Source organism: Platalea leucorodia (assembly GCF_965183815.1).
Source record: "Platalea leucorodia genome assembly, chromosome: 10".
NCBI classification, from domain to species: domain Eukaryota; kingdom Metazoa; phylum Chordata; class Aves; order Pelecaniformes; family Threskiornithidae; genus Platalea; species Platalea leucorodia.
The window spans coordinates 5833268-5859835 of record NC_138832.1 but is presented as its reverse complement, the minus strand read 5'-3'; positions in this window follow the sequence as shown (position 1 = coordinate 5859835).

Here is a 26568-nt window from a genome sequence, read left to right as displayed (position 1 = left end):
GTACATATGCATTGTAATTTTTAACTATATGTCTAATGAATTAATCTCTCTCCTACCACTTTGAACAAGCAAACAAAAAAAATCAAAATAAAGAACAGCTTCACAAAAGTAGTGGAAAGCAGTTAATCGAGGTAAGATGTACATGAAATACAAGATGATGATTAAATTTTCTAATTTTTTCATCTCCAGAAAATTTTGTACTTTAGGGAATAATTGCTATATTTTATGTCACTACTGTATGTTGCCTTACCTTATTTTCCTTAAATATGCAATAATGATTTTTTTTTTTTGGTGTATTTGGAAATCAATGGTATGCCTCCAGAAGACAAAGCTGTCTCTAGAGGTACCTTATCTGCAGATATAAAGCTTCTATCACACATTTGTCCAAGAACTGCATATAGTGGGAAACATATAGCCATGATATTTGGATGATTATAAAACTTTCTACAATTAAACCAGCAGATTTTTTTGTATTGTCAGCAGAGGTAAATCACTGTTATTTGTCAACTATATTTGTTTCGTTTACGATAAGCTACGTTCAAGCTAAGAATCATTATCTTTTTCAGAAAAAGAATTTTACCACTTCTTTAAAAAGCATTATCATATTTTAAACAATTATTTCCTTAGAACTGCTTAGAATCAATGGATTATTCTTGTTGCCAGGATAACCTTTAAGCCACTGATTCCCAAATTCATTGGATTATATCCCATTATCTCCCATCAACACTTCTCAGAATATCATGGATCCTTATCATAAAACTTAATTGAAAATGTTCCAACAGGGATAAGATTTGGAGGCCACTTGTGGAATACTTGGTAAGGTATTGAAAACATAATTTGTTAACTACAGCCCTAAACTAAGAATCTTACAAATAAGAAGCAATTTGGCTTACAATGGGTTTACTTGTAGCTTTGGGGCATTTCTGAAGTGATATGCTAAACTAGCTCTCTAAAGCAATTAAATTCACTTCTAAAAAAATTAAGACTCACTCTCCAGCTGTCACAGCATAACCAGAAGAAAATGACTATCATGGGAAAACAAAACCCTTACCTCTCCTGGGCTTTTCTTCAATTATATGTTGTCATGTCACAGGAAAGACACTCATTGACATTTATGAAGTTTTATTCAAATTTATCTTGTTTTTTAATAACAATCTGAAAAAAATTACAATTTATTTGTGGAACTGGATTCCAATCCCCACTGTAAATCATGTACCTCGTCTATTTTCTGTATGCGTGTGAATTTGTCCAGTAGCAGTGTGACAGACAATGTTTGGTTGAGTTCTTTGTTCTAAATTTGCATCTTATTTCTTTTATAAAGGAGGGACCAGGCAAGGTGACACTGTCTGGAGAGAGGGGAGACAGTGCCTTTGCTAGGCAAACACTGAGCATTGTCTGGGGAGATTATGCCAGGCAGAAGAGAGAGACAGGGTCATAACAGCAAGCTGGGCACTCACAGAGGATCTGTAGACTAAGCAATGCAGGGAACAGATTTCCAGGCCTCAACAACCTTCTAAATAACCTTCCCTGATCAGCAGGGATTATTAAGATTTTGCCACTATTCAGAAAGGTGCAGAATAGACTGAAACCCACCTGGAAGCAGAGATATATCTGGCCACTTGTTTTTAAGTTGTTTTTATATTTCTACCCAGGCTTACTTAGCTATTTTGAATTTTCTCTATAAAAACAAATATTCTAATTTTTTTCTGATAAAACCTAACTTTTGAGTTAAATGTCTTTTAGTCTGTTTAAGACAAAGAACATCAAGTCAAGACTACCCTAGAGGACTGAGTAATTTAGAGTTAAGTTGCCATGAGTTTTTTCCTCCTGAGTTGTTGATAGATGTTGATAAAATTGATCAATAAATGAGGAAAACTAGTTCAAAATAGATTTAATAATTGGTGATATAATATTTTATGAAGTCATTAATATAGGAAAATGTGTAGAACTGAAAATTTTCAGTTATGTCTATTTTTACACCACATTCAGGGTTTTGGTTGGTTTATCAGTTTTGTTTGTTTAAACTGTGGTAGCCTTCACAGTAGTTCATTGAAAAGCGTGATGGTTCTTTTATTTTGATTCTGTTTGACTGGATCAATAGAAATAATCAGGTTTCAAAATTTGCAGTCAGTGATATTCACACAGCAGCAGAGCTGAAGGTTTTGGTGCGTGGAGTATTGATCTACACTATCAGTCTTGCTTCTTCTAAAATCGGGCTCAAAAGCTCAGATTTAGTAATTTTTCAATTTATCTACCTCTAATTTGGTTGGTGCTTCTGGTTCTCATTTTGCTAAATTTTTCCTTCAATCATTTCCCCTTGCCACCATGCTACTATCGTACAAGAACAGCATTTTTAATAATAGAATCATAACCTTCTGCAAAGATATTAGACATAGGATATATGTAGGTATACATCTCAACAATGAGCTGCTTTATATGAGATGATAAAAAAAAATTCAATCTGATGAGTGTTCGCTCACCCATGTTCAGCGAAGAGCATATAATTTCATTGTTTTTCTCATCTTAGGGAGGAGGATAGATAGGCAATTAACTTGACCATGCTTTGTTCTTTGGAAGTCTCTCCTGAATTGCAATTGGTCGAGAGAAAGATGCTCATTCACTGCATCAGAATTCTTTAATACACCTGGTTTGCTTGTTCTAATCTGTTTTGCTGTGTTATGTTTGTAGCTAAACCTGGGTGTGAAGAATGAGGAGCTCATGAAGCTCATTATGCTTCATTCAATTTGAAAATTAAATTTTGCAATTTGAGAGTTGTAAACACTTTTGAGAAGCATTGCTTCCTGTAATGGAAAACAACATGTTCCTACAGTGTTGTTAGGAAATAAATTTGTATCATGAAACTTTAATAAGTCATTCAATATGTTGTGCCCTTGGGCTATTGATATACCAGGAATTGTACCTGTATTCTGGAAAAAATGTGCAATTTGGACATCTTTTCTTCTTTTCAAGACATGTAACAATTTGAATCTTATTAAGTTTGCTTGTAATAAGCCACAGCTATTTCAGCCTTTTCTTCTTCCAATAAAGCTTCTCAAAGACAAATAGCTTTCTGTCATATCTGTTTCCCACCACTAAAACTTTGCAAGTTTGTTTCAGCAGTACTGAAAAGAGAGCGCAATTCTATTAAGTATAACACTTTCCAGGATATGTTGCATATATTTTCAGTATCGTTTAGGGTCTTTGGTTGAGTTAGTTATTATTGAATCAGAATTTGAAGAAAGAGACTAGACACTGGATAGTCTCCTGCCCATGAACCTTCAAGCTATACATAAAGTATTTATTAGAAGAAAACTGAAAAGACAAGACCACATTCTTTTCCCAGAGGTCTAACGTAGAACTTAATGTGTTATTTGTGGATAATAATACAATTCGTGAACAACAATACGGTGTACTCTTGCAGCAACTCTTTAAAAGATGCCTTTTTCTGTGAAAAAATGCTATATTTTTTGTGTGTTCATGTGCACTCACATTCAAGTATGTTATTTAGTAAGTGGACATAATAGATTTAAGAAAGTCTAAGTGAAGTACTTGTTCTTTCAGTACCTTGTATATCAAATGATAGAGCTGCTATTTTTCCAGAAGTTTTTAGAATGCTTAGACTTGGAAATTAGATAATAAAATTTTAGAAATTGCCTACCTGGAGTTAGAAAAAGAAAGTATGTCCTATTTAAATAGCCTCTGCCTAAGTTTTCAGAAACCTAGATTCTTTTTCTTCCTCTTCAGGAAGCCATTTCACCAGCCTGTTTCTAATTTTCTTTATTTGAAAAATAGGGATAGCAGCAATATTCTCTTTTGGTCTTTTCTGAGATTAAAATTCTTCAGATAGAAGTTACCCTTAAAATAACTTTAGTATTTTTGTTTGTTCCATGAACACTGTTCTTTTCAGAATACTCTATTTAAAAAAACAAGGAAAGCACTCAGCAAAAAGAACAAAGGTATGACAAGCAGAAAGACAGGTATCAGTTGATTCTAAATCTTGCAATAATTGTATGTTCTGAAATTCACTGATGAAGGCGGGGGTGATCAGCAGTATTTCCCAGTTGTGTAAATGGATCATGTGTTTTGTCTCATCTGTTATTTTTGTACTCAGACTGACATTATGGAATTCCTCAAACAGTTGCTCATACTGAGGATATGGTCCTAGGGCCACTATCTGAATATTTCTGAAGTCAGAGATAAGAAGAAACGTTATTTATGTCTCTATAGAAAAAGAAATTTCACACTTGTAAAATATATTGAACATAGTTATTTCTCTTAATAAATGCATTCAGAGGGCAATTATTGATCATCAAGGAATCCAGGATCACTTTAGAATGAAGTTTTAGAAGTAAAGAAAAAAAAAAAAATTCAGGTAAAGGAGAATTGCCTTTGAAAGTGGTTGATTGGAGTGTCTTTGCAGATCTTGAAGCAGAGCAATAAGAATATTACCCGGTTAGAACCTTCCCTTAGCTCAGAAGCAAAAAATCAACTATAACTTTTCTTCTCTTTAATTTACACATTTTAACTTCAGCATTATGTTTTACTTCAGTTCATGCTCAATAACTTCCATTCTGTTGTAGGATCCTGTCACTGACTTAAAGCTTGCTTCTCCTGATCCTCAAAAATTTTTTTGTAAAGCCCAATGTAAAAGCAGCAGAAGACAAAGCTAAATTGCTATAATTATCATTATTATAACTAATATTTCCAGTCTGAAAGGTGTGCTGTAGGAAAGACCAGACCAGCTCTTTACCCGAATAATGAATGAAAGAGCTCATGTCAAGAGTACCCTTACTCACTGTTGTGTGACTGATTAATAAATTATCTTTGAATGGCAATAAATTAATACAGTCAATATAACACAATTCAATATAATTCTGAGTAAAGATGATCCAAAATAATGTGGAAGAGGAAATGTCAATAATCATTTTATGCTGTATGGGGCAAATTATCCCAAGGAAATTAGTTTTTCGAACTTTATCTTTGGACTCTTGCTTCTCCCCTCCCTACTTAAGGAATATTAAGGTCTCTGTGGTACGATGAGGTGAAAGTAAGTTATTTATGACTGTTCCAATGCTTACTTGAGTTAAAGCAATAAAAATAAGCCTACTGGGAGAAAAATCTTCACTTTTCTTATCAGTACCGTATTTATTTCCAGTGTACAAAATATAACGTACTAGGCTTGAGAGAATTTAAACAGAACTATCCTGTTGACTATACTCTGTTGTTCCTGGTAAAAGTTTATCTAACATATTTCTTAAGATCTCCACTGATGGAGACCCTACAGTTGCTCTGGTTTTCTATAGTGTAGGGCTTCATCATTACTGTGAGAAAGGTTTTCCCTTCCCTCTCAGGTCTAACCCTATTTTTTCTCACTGAAATTTAAACCCACAAACATGAAAAACAGGTTATTTCTTTCCTCTTTTCAAGAGCCTCTTAAATTCAAAAAGAACTCAGTCTTTCCTTTCAGCTAAATAGTACCTAACTCTCTGTCTTTTGTAGTACATGTTTCTCTTGACCTCTCATGCATCTCATTGCTCTCCTCCATGTATCCCTTGGAAGACAATGTCTGAAACTCCTATTTCAACGGAAATTTTATCCATGCTGTGTAAATAGGTATCATTTCATATGTCTTGCAAGTATTAACTCCTGTTTGTAGATCCCAGCATGATATTTGCCTTCAACAATATCATGACATTGACTCATACGTTGGTCACAATCTAAAACAATGGCCAGATTTTGTTCTGAAGACCTTCTATCTAATTTTTGATTCTTTATTTTGTATTTGCAAAGCTGATTAGCCCTACTTCAGTAGATCCTTCATACATTGAAATCTGCTTTTAGAAATGTGTGTGTAGTTGCACGTAAGAGTACAAAAGTACGTAAGTGGGATTAATGCATATTAGTCAGTAGTAGGTCTTGATTAAGACTAGGCACAATGCCAATAAAAACTTTGGGGAGTTTTTGAGTTTCAGTGTCTTGCCCTTAGTCCAGAAAAATGTTTAAAATGCTCTTAGAAGTAAGACTCTGAAGTTGCATTGTCAGGCTGAATTAAGTAATTAAGGACAGAAGCAGACCCAAGGGTCCTGCACAAGAAACTGACTTTTGGTCTCCTACTCCTTAAAAGAAATTGTTGGGGTTTGGTTTTTTGGGATTGCTTTTTTTTTTTTTCTTTTGAACACAACATGGGAGGAAGATATTGGTTAACTTTCTAGTTAATTGTGCAGGTTAAGTTCACATAAAAAAGTCTTATTCCATTTGTGCAAGCTAGGTTTCAAGCTAGCAAATGACTATTGTGAGCAGGGAATATGCATAAGGTATGAACTGCAAAGAGAGAACCCTCGTGTAGGGAAGATGGGCTTGGGACATTTAAATGGCTATGCCTAGGCATTTCAGCTTCTGACTTCTACATAGGAGTTCTGTCTGTCTTACGCTAATAAGCTGAAATCTTCGACTGGGAGTGAATGCTTATATTGAGTCACATTAACTTATGCAGCTATTCGCTATGTAAATTGGGACAAGTTGCTATGGTAACCTGCTGCATAAAACAGCTATCCTTGCAAGCCAAACAGGCCCGTCTGTTGTCGAACCCCATGGTGTTCAGGATCTGCTTTGATCCCAAGGAGCCAGTGTCAGATACGTGGTGAAGAGGACAGTACTGCACAACTGTCCTATTCTGTGTGTAATCAGTGAGCATTTTTTCTTTATGAAACTCACAACCTGCTCTTCCTCTACATGAAAAACACCAGCTACACATTTATTTTTTAAGGATTTTTTTTCTTTTAACATTGAAATTAAGGCAAATGATAATTTGTGACAATTAGCTGTGACCTTCAGTGTTTTGTAATGAGAGAAATCTTCATAGTTTTTTTTCTGGTGCAGAATTAATTATTTTGTGATTACATTAATTTCTCCATTATTGTCCTTTTGCATTTGTTCAGAAGTTAGCCTACCAGTTTTCTTTTTTTTTTTTATTTGCCTTAATCTTTCACTGCAATAACAGAAGTCAGTTTTATTTAATTTCACTAGAAAATACATTTTTTACATATTTGAGGCAGAGTAAGCAGACTGCATTAGCAGTTGAATATTATACAAAAGGCTCTGGAATGGTTAAAAACACAGCAATGCTGTTAAAGCACAAATGCTACATCATTCACACCTTGCCCTTTAAGAGGAGAAGTGTTTATAGAAAGGCTTAAGGCTTAGAGCTAGAGTAGTACAAAATATAAAATAAAGCAAGCAACCAAACCACCTGATGAATTGGTACAGGGATTACCTTCATGATACTCATTTTTCTTTCCAGTCTGTATGCTTACAGCCTTTACTGCAGAGACAGAGCGTTCTTGTGTTTTTCATTGAATTTGCAGTACAACCTGGGGGTTGCTTCATTTTCAACCAAACTGCAAAGTTTCCTTGTTAACTCATATATAGACAAACCTACCCCCATTTGCAGAGTCCTCCCAATAATCACGTGCCTTTTCTGAAGCGTGCACATCCCTTTAAAGTCTCACTGGACAGCGCCTCAGTAGGCTTGAAGTGATTTCAACAATCCCTTTAATCTTATTTGGAGTACAGGCTTAGAAAGGCCTTCCTCTGCTGAGGCTGGATCTTTAAATTTATCAAGCTTCATTTTAAAATGAATGTATGCTTTGCTTTGTTGCGCTTTCCTCCTCTCCCTCTCCCCTAACCCCATAAGGTGGCTGCTTGAGAATCTCACCCTTTTGGGAGTTATAAAACAGTTTCTTGTTTGTAGTCTAAATTTCGTCTTTGCTTTAATGCTGATGTGACAACACTATCAGGAGCTTTAACAGCTTTTTTTTTCCCCCTGGTGGTTGCTATCACCAATATATTTGTAAATAACAATTGCTCAGTCAATAAATAAACTTTATTGTGTATTTAAACTGATGATTAAAGTAATTCTGGAACCCAGAATGCTAACAAATTTTAGCTTGATTTCCCAGCAACAATTTAGCTTGAGTCCTGCAGCTCTGGTGAAAGTCAGAATGTGCTTGGAGACTTACATGCAGGCCCATTCCCTTAAGACACTAGGAGATAAATTGCTCATTAGAGGTCCCGAACATAGCACCACCGTTCCTTCTTCTTTCTATTTCTACTTCTCCATCCAAGGTCTATTGTCAGCCTTTAGAAACAATCCAAGACTCAAAGAGAGTCAAGACAGGACTAAAATGTATAATATGAGAAACATCACAAGAAGATGCCTATGAAGAACTGTGACCTCTGTGATTTGAACAAGACAAGGGTGACCATCAGGGTTGACTGTAAATCTCAGTATTGACACATAATTACGCTTTTCTTATTACGTGTGTATACTTATCCTTCAAAAACAAAGCTGTCTCACTGGACAAAAGTTGGGAACCTGGTATGTGTTATAATGTATTCTATATACAGAAGTTTTGAGAGAAAACTCAAAGCGTATGATTGAAAGTTACTATTTTTCTGTTGATTTGATGCAAACAAGTGTTTAAAAAGAATTTACTCATTTAATTCATAACATGCTGAACCCTAAAATTAACAGATATAGGCAAAATAACTTTCAGTTTGTAAATGTCTTCAGCAACTTGAGGACAATGACCTAACATACATATTTCTGGTCTTAAAAGGCTCCCTGAAAAATATTTCAGACTATACAGTTCAGTGTAACCGTCAGCAGAAAGTGACTGTTGCCTTAGTTGCCATTGCATGTACTGTTTTTCTAATTTCTGGAAGGGCTTGGAATATTATGATTCGCAGCATTAAGCTGAACATGGTTAAAGGCTGAACAAGTGACAAATGCCTCTGAAAACATTTAGAGAGCGCCATCTTTTTCACAAGGACACTTGAAAGAAAACAGCTTTGAAAAGGAAAAAAAAGATAAATTTTAGAACATTCACTTTTTTATCAGAAGAAACGGGCTATATTTAATACAGAAAAAATCTCATCTAGTAAAAGAAACAAAAAATAACATTTAATTGTTATTGTTATTTAATTGTTCCAGGGCATTGTGATAGTAACTAGTTTTATTTCACTGTATATAACGGTTCATTTATACACCATCACATGGCTTTTTCCTTACAGTTAATACATTTGATGTTCAAAGAGATGTATTTCTTGTTAGCAAGGAAAGATCTTATAGGTTCATCTAAAACAAGGGAAATTTTGTCAAATTTTCAATCCCCTAAATTCAAAACTAGCCTGATTTCCCTTTATTTTCAATGAGATGTAATATTCTGTGGTCATAGGTCAAAGCAAGTTAGCATCTCTCAGGATCTGGATTTTAAATGATAACTAAGAATATCAGTCTTCAGGGGCCGTAGGTACATAGATAGGTATAAATATAGAGATATATAGGTAACTGTAGCTACACAGTTATGTAATCAGGTAAGAGTTTGGGGTTTAAATATATTTTAAAATCCTTGGTCCTTGGAAAATTTATTTTTTTCCAGAGTGATTTGTGTATAAAGTGAGACACACAGTGGTATGTGTGAGTTTGTTGATTTGCTACTGATTAATTTCTTTCCTTTGAAAAGAGCTTGCCTTAAGTCTCAACTTAAGGAAAATGGAGAAGATCTGGTTTGGCAGTGAGGGATCGCAATAGCTTGGAAACCTGGTCAAAGAATTTTCTGTATGGTTCTTTTCCTCACTGTTATTCATCTTTATATTTTAGTGGTGAATAATGATACTCTTTAATTGGATACATTCAGAAGGCAAAAATGAAACTTAAGACTTATTTTTATCACCTTTCAGGTAAAGTTCAGTAACTAGTTTGCTTTTGGAAAAATATTTTTATCACTTCAATTTTTAAAAGAAAATATTTACATGACAGAAAGGGACTGCTAGGTCTGATCCTTACAGTTATCAGTAATTAACACTTTATTCAATGACACTGTTGACATTAAAAGAAAAGGATGCCTTCTTTAACTCAGGAATCTAGTCTTCCCCTGCAGACAAGTTGTTTGGAAGGAATATTTCTATAGAGCCTCATAAATATTCAACTCTTATTTTTTCAGCTACATGTACAACAATAGTTTTCTGAACTGCTGCATTTTGTAAGCAAGAATATTTTTAAATTAAAACCAAATTATGTTAGACGCAGATCTGCCAGCTTTAGGTAGGCATCATACATATTATGATTGTTAGGACTTAATTGTTCTCTTGGCACATCAGGGAAGAAACAGGAGAGGCCAGCATTTCACCCTTATGGGATTGTCTTCATCAAGGACAGCAGAGAGAAGAAAGCACGCTGATATATTTGCATTAAAAATAGATTTAACAAACTGTAGGAAAGAAGCAGGTAAAGAATATTTGAATACTTTCCCAACCAGATATTCATTATTTCCAACTTAAATCTCCAGCATCTGATTAAATAGCACCACTGATTCCATTAAATACGTGTGTGGAATGAACACACATTTTTAACATTAGGTTCCAGAAGTAATTTTAATTAGAAAGAAGGCAAACTTTTGTATGGCATATAAAATTTTATTTTTCTTTCTTTTGTTCTCAGTTTTAATTGGATATGGTTTCTATGAAAGTTGTTGGCTGTCATGATATGTGCAATTTTGGACAAGGAAATGTGTCTTCCCACCAGTAAAGATGACCTATCTAAAAGCACGAGGCTTATTGTAACTTTTGAATGCATTTCATGAGAAAGATCTCATCAGGGATCTGGTTTTCCCCTTTGTAAAAAGTATTGTTTATGATATTATTAATAACCTATCTTTATTATTGCTAGTTCACAATAGTAGAAAATAGCACTTAAATGCTATTTGTTTACATCAAATGCCACCTCAATCAAAGTTGACGTTTTCTTATTTGTACATCTGAATCTGTTCTATTAATAACAAAAATAAGCACCTGAGACTGTTTTTTTCTTACTGAAAAATGTATATAAAATATATATTAAAAACTATGTCTAACAAACTTTACCCAGAACTTGAATAGTGCAGCTTAAGAGGCTAGGTTGTACGAAAATGGGAGTATGCTTTTTTCAGCTTACTTTGCCCACTGGAATTTGCAGTTAAGCATTGAAGTGAGTATAAGGAGTGAAGCAGGGAGTCACAAGAGTGTTCAGGGAGGAAAACTAAAAGAGAAAAAACAAAATAGTTATTGGAAGTAAATGCTGAAATGTGTATTCTTTCCTTTTGTCCATGCTTAATTGTATTAACAGTAAGGTTTTAACTCTAATCTTTTAATTTTCTCTCATTAAAAAAATAATGGACTTTATTCTGTACTCTGCTACATTAGTTTTATGCGGGGGTGACTTTAATACAGCTTTTGAAATTAGAAACCTCAATTCAATATGGACATCACAAAGCACAGTCTGCATCCACCTTGCATGAAATCCTGACCCAGTGAAATCGATGGAAAAATTCCCATTGACTTCAAAGGGGGTTGGATTTCACACCCAATCTCCTCTTTCTTTTTTCTTCTGCTGTCTGCTTTTGCTAAATGGGATCTCTTTTCCCAGATGGACCTCTTAATGCTATGCACAATGATCATTTCAACTTTCTTTTACAAAATGGTAAGAGTCTTCTAAGGAAAATTCTGTCTTTTCTTCTTTGGTTTCTTTTTAGTACAGTACTGACTTCCTCCATAGTAAGGCCAGAGTGCCATCCCCTGATCTGTTGTCTTAACAGTATTTTGTCTCATTTTTTTCACTCACAATTTAGTAAGACATGGTTTTCAGAAGTTCACATTTTAAATATCATTTGGCTGTATATCAAGGGAGCACAAGTTTTAGATAAGACCTATATTCCACAATGAATGTTTACATCCACATACAGTCAATTGCACAAACAGCTAAACTGCAATGTATTTTAAAACAAATTTCCACCGTTCTTGATTCATTTAAGTTTTTTCCATTAAGACCACCACCATATTTGCAGGCATGGGTGTTCTTTAATCAACAAATAGAAAGATCTTTTTACTGCCTATCTAATGTTTTATCTGAATGTTATGCCTTGTCCCTAAACATTTTAAGGACATTCATATTTCTTTGAGGATTACCCCTTTCCTTAAAAATAGCTACTGAATAAGAGTAAGCCATTTATTAGGAAACATTGGACCCAATGTACAGGCATTTTCTTTGCAGTGATTGCTGAGTAGTTATAGCTCTTTTGTTCTGTAAATAAGGTAAAATCTTTTCATAACTTGTTACATTATGAACTATACTTGTGATTATAGTATTAATCATAGAGAAATGAAGCATAGACTAAGCCCTCAAGTATTTGGAAGTTTTTAATGTCATCCAAAATAAGAAATTTTCCAGAGGTTTGAATGGCTTACTCTTGCCTGTTCATCCAAACCTAGTAAGTCTAAAACTTTCCCTTTTGTACTGAGCTTTTTTGCATCAGAAGTGCACTTCCTAAATAGTTTAAGAAAATATGTGGATAACTCAGACAGTAATTTGAATGCATTTATGGAAGACTGACTTTAACTATAATGGGAGTAGATGCTGAACCCTATTATGTAAAACATTCTGGCTACTGTATGGACACGAAGCTCTTAATCACGCTGCTGACAATAGTCCCAAGCTCATCTTTCTGAAATGCTTCCATTCTGCTAGCTTTTAAATTTCCTTGGGTTGTAGAAAAAAATCTCTTATAATATACCTCTAATAGTAGCATCTTGTTTAGTCTTTTGGCTCTGCTTGACCCCGATTTGTGGGGTTTTTTCCTCATTAATTTGTCTTTTTTTTTTTTTCATTTAATAGCTGTATATGAAGATGAAGTGTCTCATTCACTGTTATTTTCTCCATTCCTTTTTGTGCTCCCTTCACTTATTTTCAGGCATCTGTATGTCCTTTCTTCCTCATTTATTATGTCTTTCCTACTAATGCAATGAAAGCAATCTGCCAAATGTTTTTTAACATCAGTCCCCCAAATGTTAACAATCACAATTTATACCCTTTGCAGCTATCCAATACAAAAATCTGTGCCACAAACCTGATTGTTAAAAATTCAGATACTCTGATGAAATCAAGAATGTAGCCAGACTGTACATAAACCAGTAATGTTCTTAAAACATCACAGATAAAACAGTACAGTTCTTTAAAGTTATAATTTACTTCTAAATTATAACGTATAAATATGTTCATGCAGTTATAGTATCTAACTAATTTGCAGTTATATTCTATCTGATACACTCTTACTGTCTAAATATGTAATTTGACATTTCAAAAGTTATTTTTATGGTTTATGCCCTAAGTACCTAATTTTTCCCATAACAGTGTTTTGTGTTCAACACCTTTGAATAATTAGTATACTTTAAAAATATTACATAGTTTTTCTTGGAAGGTCTACAACAGATGGGCATACAGGAGCATGCAAATATCATGCAAAACCAATTCAACTTATTGAAGGCAATTAGTGCATTAGGCTGGTTAGCAAAGGAACTCTTATGGTATAGGTTGTACAACTTTTTATTTTTAAATTCAGGACAATTTTTGACAATTCTTTTTGTATTATTTGGTAGTTTTGCTGTTAGCTCTGTTACTTCACTCTTGGGCTACTTTCTGGTTCATGTACCTGAAAACCAAAAATGGGTCTAAGTGTACTAAGCTCTCAGAGTTTCTGCATCTTTTTTTTTTCTACCCTATTGCCAATAGTATCCTTGAAGTTCAAAAGCATCCCCTCCTGTGAAAAGATTCACCAAGGCAAGGGTTTGTGTGCACTTCTAAGCCAGGTTGTTAAATAAGGACTTGGATTGCCTGATATTACAGGGACGTTATAAAGCTGTAGTGGAAAGACTGGTATTAATTTACTATATGCTTTTTCTCTGCCATTGTGGGAATTCTTTCTGTCAAATAATCTGTGAAACACAGCCTTCTTTTTCTAGGATTGTCTTCTGGTATTTAGTTGAATTGGTGACATATGCTGTTCAGTCCCTCTCTTTCCCATCTATCCCCCATTATAACACCTTTACATCTGTCGCTGAGGCATACTGGAGACATTCTGCAAACGGATGCTAGTTTCTAGCAGTGTTTGACTTCTCTCATGGTGAAAACAGCTTTCCTTACACATACTTGGATTTTCCTGTTTTGCAAATTGTGTCTGTTGTCTCTCATCCTATCACCAGGAATCTCCAAGAAAGGTCTGGCTTCATCTTTTCTCTGCCCTCCCACCATGCAGTTGTAGATAGCAATATAATCTCCCCTTGACCTTCTTGTCTGAAGGCTGAAAATACTCAGCTTCCCTGGTGCTCCAGCCCCATGACCACCCGGTCATGTTGGATTTGCTCCAGTATGTCTATGTCTGGCTTCTGCTGAGGAGCCCAAAACTGGACACAGACACAACTACCAAATAAGATGCAATAATCATGTCCCTCAGCCTGCTGGCTGCACTCTTGGTAAGACAGCCCAGGTTGTGTTCAGTTGTCTCTGCCACAAAGGCAGGTTGCTGTCTCATGTTTGACTTGTTCACCAGGATCTCCAGGTCTTTTTCTGCAAAGCTGCTTTCTGTCCTGCTGGCCCCAACCAGTGCTGCTGTGTGGGGTTATTCTGTTCCAGATGCTGAACTTGTATTTGCCTTTGTTGAACTTCCTGGGACTTTTGTCAGTACATTTCTCCAGCCAGTCAAGATTACTCTGAAGAGCAGCTCAGCCTTCCTTCCAGCATATCAGCTACTTCCCCTAGTTTAGTATGGTGCAAATTTTCTTAGTGTGCACTCTGTCCCCTATTCCAGGTCATTAATCAACACATTTACCTCTACTGACCACAGTATTTGATACCTGAGGAATGATGCTACTTACCGGTTACTAGCTGGACTTTGAACTCCCAATTGCAACCCAGCAGTTGAGCCAATTTTCCATCCAACTTATCATCCGCTTATCCAGTTTATCTTACCAGTTTGGCTATAAAAATACTGTGAGTAGCAGTGTCAAAGACCTTGCTAAAATTGCAGATTATATTAACATCAGTTGATCTCCCTTTGCCTACAGAGTCTATAATCTTTTCATGGCAAGCAATCAAGTTGTCAGGCATAACCTGGCTTTGGGAATGCTTCCAGAAGGATTTGCTCCATAGCCCTTCTAGGGACAAAGGTAAAGCTCATCAGCTTCTAAAGAAAGCTTCATCTATATCATCTTTTTGATCAGCTGGTCTGTAGCAGATGCCTACCACAGCATCACCCATGCTTATCTTCTCCCACAAGCCCATCAGCTGCCCCAGGATGCAGCTGTGTGTGTTCCAGCCACTCCTCTGCACCTCTTTCTCCGCAACTTGCCAGCTCTTTCCTGAAGAGTCTCTACTTTTTCAAGTTTGATTTACATAGGTAAGGTATGATTTTGACTGTTGCATAAGAAAAAAGCATGGTCTTTGCACTTTGTGTCAAGTGTGGGAATGGGAAATACAGGAATCTTGATAACATTGTCTCACACTGTGTCTATGTCATCAGCAACTACAAAGAACTACTCCATAAGAGTAGTAATTTGGGTGCAGGCAGGAAATAGAAGCAATATATCTGGGGCTTATAAACAAAGATGTTTTAGAAGAATAGTCTTAATATTGCCTGTGACAGATAGATAAACAGAGTTTGAAGAATGCTTGAATTAGTACTAACTACCCACACATTCTATTTGTATTTTCTTTTTATCTTTGAAACCATATACTCTTCTAAAATTGTCACAGACACATGCAGAATCATAGCTAGCAGTTAGATAACACTTTCTGACAACATTAGCCTTTTTTTCATTTCAACAATTCTCTTGGATTAAAAAAATTATATCCTCTGGTAAGGTAATGGTAAAGTGCTATGTATTCCTTCAGCAGGATTTTCAGCTTTTTTCTTGTTTTGATTTTAAAAGCTACCTAGTTTATGGGATAGGAGCTATATATATACCACAGTCTGAGTAGTAATTATGATAACGCTGTAATAATTTGTTAAACAATGAATGGAATAGCTTACAAGTTTTTGCCGTGGCATTTTGAAGTTCTGTATGAAAGTTGCATTCTAGGGAATGGAAAGGATTTGTATTTCGTCTAACTACTTTTGTTTTTCTATCAATATGAATGGTTCAATGTGTTCACCCATTTCTGCTCTTCTTGAAACAACTGATCCTGTGCAAAGGGATTTTTTTTGTAGTCAAAAGAAGTTATGTGAGACTCAAAGGCTGAATGGGACTGTTCAGAATAACTACTGAACTGTAGTCAGTAATAACAGGAGAAAAGGAGTCTGAAATATTCTATCTGAAATATATTTTGACTGTCAATGAAAGCAAACTAAATTGAAATCATACTACTTAATATTTACCATACTTCGTATTATTTTTTTTTTTTAGCTATTTTGGGCCTATTACTGCAAAATTACTAGTAATTGTGTTAGAAGTATAAGATTTATGAATACCTTCATAATAAATTCTATCAAAGGTTGCTTTCCAAAATAATTATATATGCAGTTTGATGGTACTGTAATCACTGCTGTCTCGCTTTAAAACTAAATTACATTTTCTTAGCTGTAAGAAGTCACACACTCTAGAAAAATTCTTAGGTAAGAACAAAAATGTACAGATTTATGATCTCACAAGGAACACCTCTAAAATGTATCTGGCACGATGATTAAAGATAATGCTTTTGTACTTCATAAAATTTCAGTATTAGACAATAAAAGATTCTAAAAATAGATAAAAGAGTTTCTAGGAATTCAGACTAGCTCGATTTAACTAGAACGCTATTTATTTCTATTATGCGTGTAGGGAAATGTTAAAGAAGTTGACCTTCCACTGCCTAGCATGAAAGCATTTACAACTCCATTAAATTGAGGATGTGTGTTTCAACTAGTCTGTGTCTTCCTCCGAGACTTTTAATTTTGCCAGCATTTACTTTAGCTGGAAATAAAAGGAATTATATCAGTAAACTGGAAACACAAGTTAATGTGTCAGGATTATGAAACATCATGTTTTCTGATTTTTGAATTTTTAATGGGTGAGACTGATGCAGCTCTGAAGCCTGGCACAGAGCAAGGATTGCAGATAGAAACTGTCCTCATAAAAACTGTCCTTACTCACCGGCCTTATAGATATGTGCATCCCTTTTGAAAATTCTCATCTTTTCTTTTTGAAGATTTACTAGTAATAAATGGAAGTTGGCCACAATTTTGTCAGCTTACCAGTGTTCTGACTTTTTATTTTCTTGCTTTCAAAATACATAAAATATGCCATTATGAAACATTTACCCTTTAGGCTTATTACTAGTTTTTAAGTAGTAAAAAAAAGAGGTTGCAATTTACATGTATTGAGACTTAAGAATACTGGAATAAACTGAATGAAAAATACTAGTTCCACGGAAAATTTTTTTCTTCTTCTTTTCCTGCAAACATATTAAAGCCCTGGGACAAATTAAGAATTAAACCATATAATTAAATTCAGATTAGCTTCAGATGCTGGTGCACTGCTGTTAGGTGTGAAAATAGTTTTCCCAGTTGTCTAAAGGATAGGATGATGTAATTTAAAATCAAAGTACTGTCAATTACATTTGCTTACAATCTGGTAGGGAAATGGCAGTTGCCACAATACCTGACAGAAACTTTTTGATGTTTTGTAAAGAATTATTTTGATATTAAAAGTTTGTATTGATTTCTCAAATTTATATTAGCATTTCAATTTAAAGTCTGTCATGGTGTGAAAATTATGCATAAAACCAACAATGGCTGGAAGGATTAGCAAAGTCAAGTGGAGAGAAAGAGTCTTTTAATGTGCTACATGGACAGGCTTGATAGTCTTCCACAACATTTCCCTCTTGACCAAGTCTATAATCCTCTTCCAGAGTTTGATTCAAGTGAAACGCAAGGAGCTTCAAGTCTTCATCTGCTGTCCTCAGGGAAGGTATTCTTTCTGTTTCATTGTTGCCCTCAAAAAAGAAAGATGAAGAGAAAGTGAGGAATGAGGAAAAAAAGGAGGCCAAATGATTTCAAAGGACAAACAAAAAAAGACAAGGATCCTTCTGTGAAGCTTTTTGAAGTTAATCAGAAAGTTGGTTTGACATCTGCAACAGTTTCTCTGACATTTAGGTAAGTTTTTCACTTATATGTTAAGTGAGTAAGTTCTGGTTTATTTTATAACATTCTGCATGTTTGTAGTCTGAACATATTTTGAACAGTGTCGTTAATGTTTATTTTTCTCTTAGTCTTTCAGCAGTTAGTCAAATCAAATTTTTAAAAAAGGGTTAAAAATGACTTTTCGAATACTTAAATACAGCATTTACATAACAGGCTGTATTAGATAGTTTAAAATTCTTTGATAAAACATAGGTTATAATCTTTTACACCAAATCAAGTAGCTACATTTTTCGTAGCTAAATAACATCAGTCAGATGTGCTGCAGGCTATAGCATATATATAGAGTGCAACATAAGCTAGATAAATTTTATCTATGTTATTTTGATATCATTTTGAAATACAACTTAACTTAAGGCTTTCATTAATGTAGATTACCATACTGACTTTTGTGAATGAAGAGATGTATTCAGATATTATTTTGTATAGTTTAAGTAAGTGAAATACACTTACAAGACTTCCAGTTTTAGAGTCTGGAATACTGATTTCTGCTTAAAGGAATGCTCTCACTACAAAACATTTGTCCTGCTAATGGAACCTTCTTGATATTAATTTCTAGCTGAAAAATGTGTATTGATTTATCCTTTGATCATATCTTACAAAAAATAAAAAAAAAAGAAAGATAATATAGTTTATCCATACCTTGAGTTCAAATTCCTAATCATCAATCAAATAAGTTCCAAAGTAAATTTTAATTTTAAAATATTTGCTTATTATTTTGTTCAATTCAATATTTCCTGTATTTGCAATTAAAGAGAGACAGGTATTGTGTAGACAAACTAAGATCCAGTGAGTCAACCTGCAGTAGATCATGGCGACACCGAATGACCAAGATCCATGAGATAAGGACAGCATTTTCTGTATTTTAATGAGTTCCTTAGGTTTGAATCTGGAATTTGCTAGGAAAGCTTAAAATTAAGAAGATGACACAGAAATCATTGTTATGCAGGTAAAAAGGAAGTCAGTGTTCTCAAACAGCAAACACGGGAGTGAAGCATGTACTTCCACAGAGTAAAACAGCCTCTTTCTCTGATTACCTTTGACTTTCTGATTTTTGGTATCTCAGTGCCTTTGTAAGTTTCCAGAAACCCTGGATTTCTGAAAAGATGCACGTTTTCTACTGTTAGTTTAGTCTGGTTGTTTTTCATCTTTACCTTCCAAGAGCTGATTATTAAATCTCCCAGAAGTTTTGTTTTGGAAAAGAAAAATTTATTCAGAGTTGTACCTGGTGAAGATAACACATTATTCTTACATAAACTGACCTTTAGGTATTTCTTAATGTGCTTAGTCTTTTGCAAAAAAGTTATTTTACTAAAACTGTTGATGTTTATTCTCTTAAATTGAGTTTAATTATCACATAAATTTTTCAGTTAACAGAGGAAACTGTTTCAATTTATCTGTATACATTACTCTCTGTAGCCAATTAACATCCTGTCTTTGGGGCTCTAGTTAAGCAAAGGCATTCTACAGGGTCATCCCCTCACATCACTCCAAGGTCTTCTGCCCAGGTACAACTTCAACAAAAACACACAACAGCATTGTTAAACAAAAGCTAATTATGAAAGGTGAACAATGAGTTGCCTACAGCACACCATGTGCTGAAGTAGTCATTTAACAAAAGGAAATTATGCAGATTTTCAGTGATTATGAAAATATCATTTCACCAGCATTACATGCTCTCAGAACCCCCCAAAATCTGATGCCAATGCAAATACGTGAGTGAAAAATTAGGAAATTTTCTGAGTGTGGCTCCTGTAGACCTCATACAGTATACATTTCAGTTGATAAAATCTATGCACGATTGAATAATACAGTTACAAATTAGGGAAAAGCAAATGAATTTGCATTTATGTTTTTTCTTTTCCCTGTCTTTTTTTGGCATAGAGGTGCCAAAATTCTTTATTCTATTCTTTGCTCCACTCTGGCTTCTTCTCAGCAATATTTCCTAAGTGGAAGACAAAACAACATTTAAATCAACCCTTCTAAGTGCATGATTCTGCAGATGCTTTTGAACTAAACTTAATACAGCTGCACACCTCTAATTTTGGAGGTAATTTATCCCTCAAAGAAGTATTTGTTCAAGCTATGTACTGTTTCCCATCTTACAACATGCAAGCTACCGCAAAAAACATCAGTGGATAAATCACAAACTTTCTCATGGGTCGCATGTGACTAAATCATTAAAGCTCCTTCTGTCTGTAAAAGCTTTATGAGTATAGTTGCTTGCAACATCTAGATACAAGAAAAGGGATCATATTCTTTTATCATCTTTTGTCCCTTTCGAACATCTAACTAGATGGGTTTTTTTTTAACGTAACTTCACAGCATAAAGCGTTTCATTTTCAGCACTGTCCTGAAGGATAGGTTTGTAACAGAACAGACACATATATTTTTATTAGTTAAAAAGTGATATGTATCTGTAGCGGAAGCTACTGGAAGTCTCCAAGTTTGAAATTCTTCTTCATGTGTGCAGTTATGTGAAGGAAGAATTTGGTTTACTCTATTGCAAGTTTCTAGCCTTGAAAAAATAGAATAACTATTGCAAATGAGGACACAACTTACCTTCCTATAAAAAGCACAATCCTACATAAATCTCATAAGCTAATTTTTAAAAAGTTATATTACTTGATAGTGCAATTATAAATAGCTTTCTAAAAATGGCTTGAAGGATATTGAAGTTTTTAATCATTTGAACACAGAAGGAAGTCTACTGTAGTCACCTGGGGCACCAGGAGAAAAAACTCTACTACAAAGTTCTCTCTTTCTTTTTGGTATTGTATATCTAATTGTCTATCTAAATTGCAATAAGGACCTCAAAGCGTAGGTTACACTTATTTCCAGTTAATAACATTTGAAGATAAGAGAACATTTTCCCCTCAGTGTTCCACAAAAACAAAACTCAGACTGAAATTGTTCTTTTAAAATTAATGCAGTTAAATGAGATTTTGCAAAGGGTAAAGCAGCGTATTTATGATAATACATGCAAAACAAATCACTTGCCTGTGATTTAACTGGTACATTCACGAGATAGTTTCCTTCAAACTATGTTACACAGTTATTTTAGCCTTGTGTCCTAAGGAAACAGTATTTGTGTGATAGCATGCTCTGTCTGGTCTCCCTTGCTCCTTTCAGTAAATGTTGAATCTCTTGGCCAATTACAACCAGATTTGACAAAGGGACAGAAGTCTCAGAGATAATTATGTTCCTACAAATTTCATGACAGGTGGTGTATAGGGGATGGGAGACAACTCAGATTAATACTCTACTGAGAAACACCACAAGACAATTTCTGGTTTTATCCACTCAGTGCCTCTAGCAGGCACGTTGGTATGTAAAGACTATGTGAGGTGCTGCAAATAAAATGAGGGGCTCTATGGGGTATAGGCAGAGCTGAATCAAAACAGAAGGGCCATAGAAAATATTAATGATGAAGAGATGGACAGTAACTGTTTTACAGTGGGCATGAAGAGCAATTTAGGTTTTGTGAGGTCAGGGGGAAAAGATAATCTGCCAAACATGCTACTTTAATTCTTCCAGTGACTTAAGATTTGTTAGCAATTTTCAGACAATTGCAGTTGGTGGTTAAAAGAAAATAGAAAACTTTCTATTTTCAGAAGGCAGGACATAGTAGCAGACGGAATGTAATTTCACAGTGATGATGATGATGAAGCTGTATATTTGAGATGGAAAATACCAGGAGGCAAAAAGTCTTCAAATATTTGTTTGAATTTAATATTATTAAATTATTTCACCAGTGTGTACCCTTATTATGCTCAATTAAGAAAAGGAAAATAATTTTTTTAACGTTCTGAAACCTAAACATTAAATGAAAGTAGAATTCCATTCCCTGTATGTATAAATTAAGTATATTTCTTGCAAAACATTGTACAGAAATCTTCATAGCCTGAAGTAGTTGCAACATTTTTAATGGAAGTGTTTGTGACAAAAGGTAATTTTGGAGAGTTCACAACTTTCTGCAGGAATGTGGCCATTTTGATGAAATCTCACTCTGGAAAGAAGCATTTAAATACTTTAAAATATTTCTTCTTTTACTTTTAAGAGACAATTAGATAAATGCAATTTCTATAATTAATACTGTACAGTAAAAATGTGAAATAAGCCATTTCAACTCTGAAGCAAAAAAAAATTGCTGCGCTAAAAGAAATATTTGAGATTTTTTTGTATATAAAATATTTTATGTCATCTATTGTAATACGTCGCATATACAATCTATCATATATGCTACGTATCATAATTACCAATGAAATTGTAATACTAAGATTTGTGCAGTACTATTGTTGTATTAAACTTTATTCGGCATAATTTTTAAGCATTGATGCATTTAATTTGCAGTATGATAAATAAGATACCAATGTAGAAATTCAGATGAAATGCATCAAAATTAATGTTTACGTTAATAATTTAGGTTTATATTTCACATTTACCAACAGCAATGAAATAAATATTTCTCAGATCTCTGAGTATAGAATGAGTGATTACAAGTAGGGGAATTATAAGTGAAGGACTATTTTAATTCTAGTAAATCTAATTCGAAAGCAAAGGATTTTTTTAGTTACTCTCGGTTAGAAATCTGTAAGGTATTATAAAATGTTACAATTTTTGGTCTATTAAATGTGCTACTCTGTATTCAATTATAAAGAGCATATGTTTCTTGACTGTTTTTTCTCCCAGAAAGAGATGTATGGTAATGATAAATACGTGTATATTTTCATAGGGTAGGCAAGTAAAACTATACAAAGTTACATAGTCCATTCAAAAAAACAAAAAAGCAAAAATTTCCTTAAAATATAAGTACCTTCTGCAAAGTGTTCATCAAAAGGTGTACATGGAAGATAATTTTTTTTAGTGCAGTTTGAAGTTATATGAACCTGTACAAACAAAATAACTATCAAGACATACAAGTAGAAGTCCCCAGGTTTTTATTTTTTTATTTATTTATAAAAATTCATATTCTTTGGCTTTGTCTTGGCAGAATATTAATTATTAAGCTTATTTATCTGCAGCAGGTTTAGCAGATTAATGCAGTCTTGCCTTGTGCTTCCCTTATTTCTTCCTTTCAATTTGTCAGTATTCAGTGCAGGAAGTATAACAGAAAGTTGTATTTGAAGTTAAAAACAAAGCAAAACAAAACAAAAAACCCCAAGCCTCTGGCTAACTATAAAGAACCAACTGGGATGAAGATTAAAGATAGGAGTGGAAAAAATGCATAAAACTATTCTAAACCTCTAGGCATTGTGAGAGATAGAACATGAAATGTTTATATAGATAAGGGAGCCCTAATGAAAGAACAGAAATTTGATCACTACTGAATTTTATCATGACATTGTGTGGAATAAAAACTGAGGATCAAGAAATACAACAGCTTTTCAGCAGATAGGTAGCCTTACAGAGCTGTCTCCTTTATTAATCAGCAAACAATATGCTGGAAAGAGGGAAAAAGGAATTGTGTTGTAGTAGCTGAGCCAGATATGGCAAATTGAATAGAAGTTTGGGAGTGTCTTCAGAGTAGATAAAATCATAAAAATACATTGCATACTTCTTGAACAAATATAAATTGGGCAAAAAGATGATGTTTGTTCTTTAAACAAGCAAGGGAGGTAATAGCAAAATAGTGAGCATTTAATATAAATTAGTATCATTAGAATAAAGCAATAATAAAAGCCATAATAAGAGGATGTAAGCTTTTGAGAAGCCATAAGTTTCTAACTTCAGTGCTTGCATTATATCTTTTGAATAGGAATTTCTTCATGTTGTGGTTAAGTCTAGTCTTCCACTAACTCACTGGGAGCTAAAAACAATAGATTTTTTGTGACCTATGTAAAATTTTGGAATCTGTTGTTTGGATTCAAGAATCTACAGGAAATTGCCTAAGATGTCCCTAGAATACATATGTATGCTTTATTGGGCCAAGTCCTATGGTTTAACAATTTTTATAAAAACAGAGGTTACTGCAAGCCATTTAAGGAAGGAGGCATCTTAGTAATTGAAGCCGCAGTAACTGAATCATTTAAAGATCATTGTTGTATTTGTAGCTGAATAAATATCTCTATTCTAGAGTAATGATGAGATGCAGAAATATATGGGAATCTATGAACTGTACAGTAATGACGAAAGTTTTGACTGGGTCACCCAATTGTTTAAAGAAAGAATCAAAAATACGTGTATTCAGTATAAAAACAAAAAAAATCAATCATTGCCAACTAATTTTTTTAAATCCTGTTTTAAATTAAAAGTCTCACAGATGAAAATTTTCTACTCTGGTATGTTATAGTCAACCTGTATCAAGAAAAGTGGATCTACCATGTAGCATATTATTCTGGATTTTGGCAAGATATTGATAAAAATATTTTAAATGTTTAAGGCAAAACATTTAAATCCATATTATAGTTTCAAAATAATTACTAGAATTGCACATATCCTCCCAATGTTCAAATTAAAAGTTTCTATTACAGTTATTACTGTAAGTGTGTAACCTTTTTTTAATGATCTCTAACTTAAAGGGCAGCAGTCCTCGTAAGACTTCTTGCTTTAGAATGCTACCTTGCTTTGCTTTGTCTGCATTTTGGACAGACTACTAAAGAAATTTTTTTTCCTTAATAAGGCACATTGAGCTCCTCTCAGCTTAGATTTGCAAGAAAAAATATGCTGAAGTGTAATCTTAGCTGTATCCACGGAAACCAGTTGCTTCACTGGAGAATATTCTGTATTCCATTCAATAAACTTGTGTACCAGAAAACAAAAAAAGAAAACTGATTTGGACTGAATCATTACCCTCAAGAAAGCATAAAGTCTAAGGTTACGATAAAGGTGTTTGTTGTTAAAAGGTATTCAGCCTAATAGTCTTTCATGAGTTTACGCTGGATATCTCATCAAGGTGTCCTCTGGTCCATCTAGACTGAGCAGTTTTACTATGGGTCTGAACCAAGTTCTAATAAATAGTAGAGACCATGGGACTCCAAATCACGCTTTTGTAGTATTGAGGAAATTTTCTCTGAGGCTTCATCAGCATGTCTGTTGGAAACTGCTGGATGAAAGCTCTAATGCTAATTCATAATTCGATAATATTGAGAATTTTTGTTGTTGTTGTTGTTGTTGTTGTTCGGGTGGGTGTTGCCTATGTTTTAAAGGGTATGATTCAGTGAAAGAATTCACACATTTCTGCAGAGCCTCAGTATATATCCCTCTTCTGTACATGGAGCAGCGAGGAATGTGAAACTTACTTATTTTCCATAAATTACTTCCCACCCTGAAAAACTGAAATGCCTTGTTAAAAACTGTCTAATATTGTTGTCCTCTTTTTTCTGTCTATGTAAGAAAGCACTTGCAAAGTATAATGAAAACTTTCTGAAAGTGGGAAGTGTATTGGTGTCAAGAGAATGGAAAAGAGGCTGTCTCTGAAGAAGCTGACACTGAAAGTTTCAGGACTTGCTTGCTGGGCAGGACAGCAGTGTGTGCACCAACAGTGGCAGGTGGAGAAAGCGCCTGAACTGCTGGGAGGGTTGCTCAACAATTGGACAACTAAAATTGGCAAGCAGTTCACTCCAAATAGGGGCTGAAAAAATTCACCCTCAAATTCCTTCAGAATCTGTGGAATTATCCAGCTTTACCTGACTTTCCCTGATATCTTTGTAAAATGAAAAAGAACGAAAAAACTCTTCTCCATACAACTGGAACGATTTTATCTAATGGTTCCTCTTTATGTCTTTGTGAAAGAGGTAGCATTGAAGAAAAGCAATTACAATACTGAGTAGTTGATAATATTATAAAAACGCAAGGCATAGAACAAGCAGGAGGACATTATAGGACAATTACCCTGAGTACTCTTTAAGAACATCTTGCCCTTCTTTAATTAGATAGGGGTCCTGGCATAAATGGCAAATGGGGTCCAGGGTTTTGTGTGGGATGAGATAAATTAGAAAATTAGGAGCTAAGAGGTCGAGGTTAAGCTTTGGGTTGTTTTTGAAGTGACAGAAAAAAAATGATCCAGTATCATTCGTGCTGATGAAGTGTTACCTAATTGGTATAACCTGATTCAGATTAGTGGTGACTAAAAATGGATGAAATTCAATCCTGTACTGTTTCATACCTTCAAAAGAGTATACTGCTATCAAACTAATACCTCATTTATGCATAGTTGTAACAGCAAACTGAATTTCTATAATTTTGCTCCTCTGAATATATCATTGAAATGTAGACACCCATCTTTGTAAAGCCTTATGGTGCTCTACTACTTTGACTTACTAAAGCAGTCCCTGTGGACAGCTCTCAAAGGAGCTGATAACATTTTAATGCATGGCTTTTTGGTGCATGAGTTCAGAAAGACCTGATTGTACTGTGAAATGGGATTTCAGAACTCCTTGACCAAGTCTGTTAGTGAATGTTAGTAAAACTCTTAGGATTCATTTTCAGAGGCTGAATAGTGAATAAGCTTTACTAGAGAAACCTTTTCATTTTCAGAACTTTCAAAAACTAAGGTTACACAACCTGCCTCGTACCAAGCATC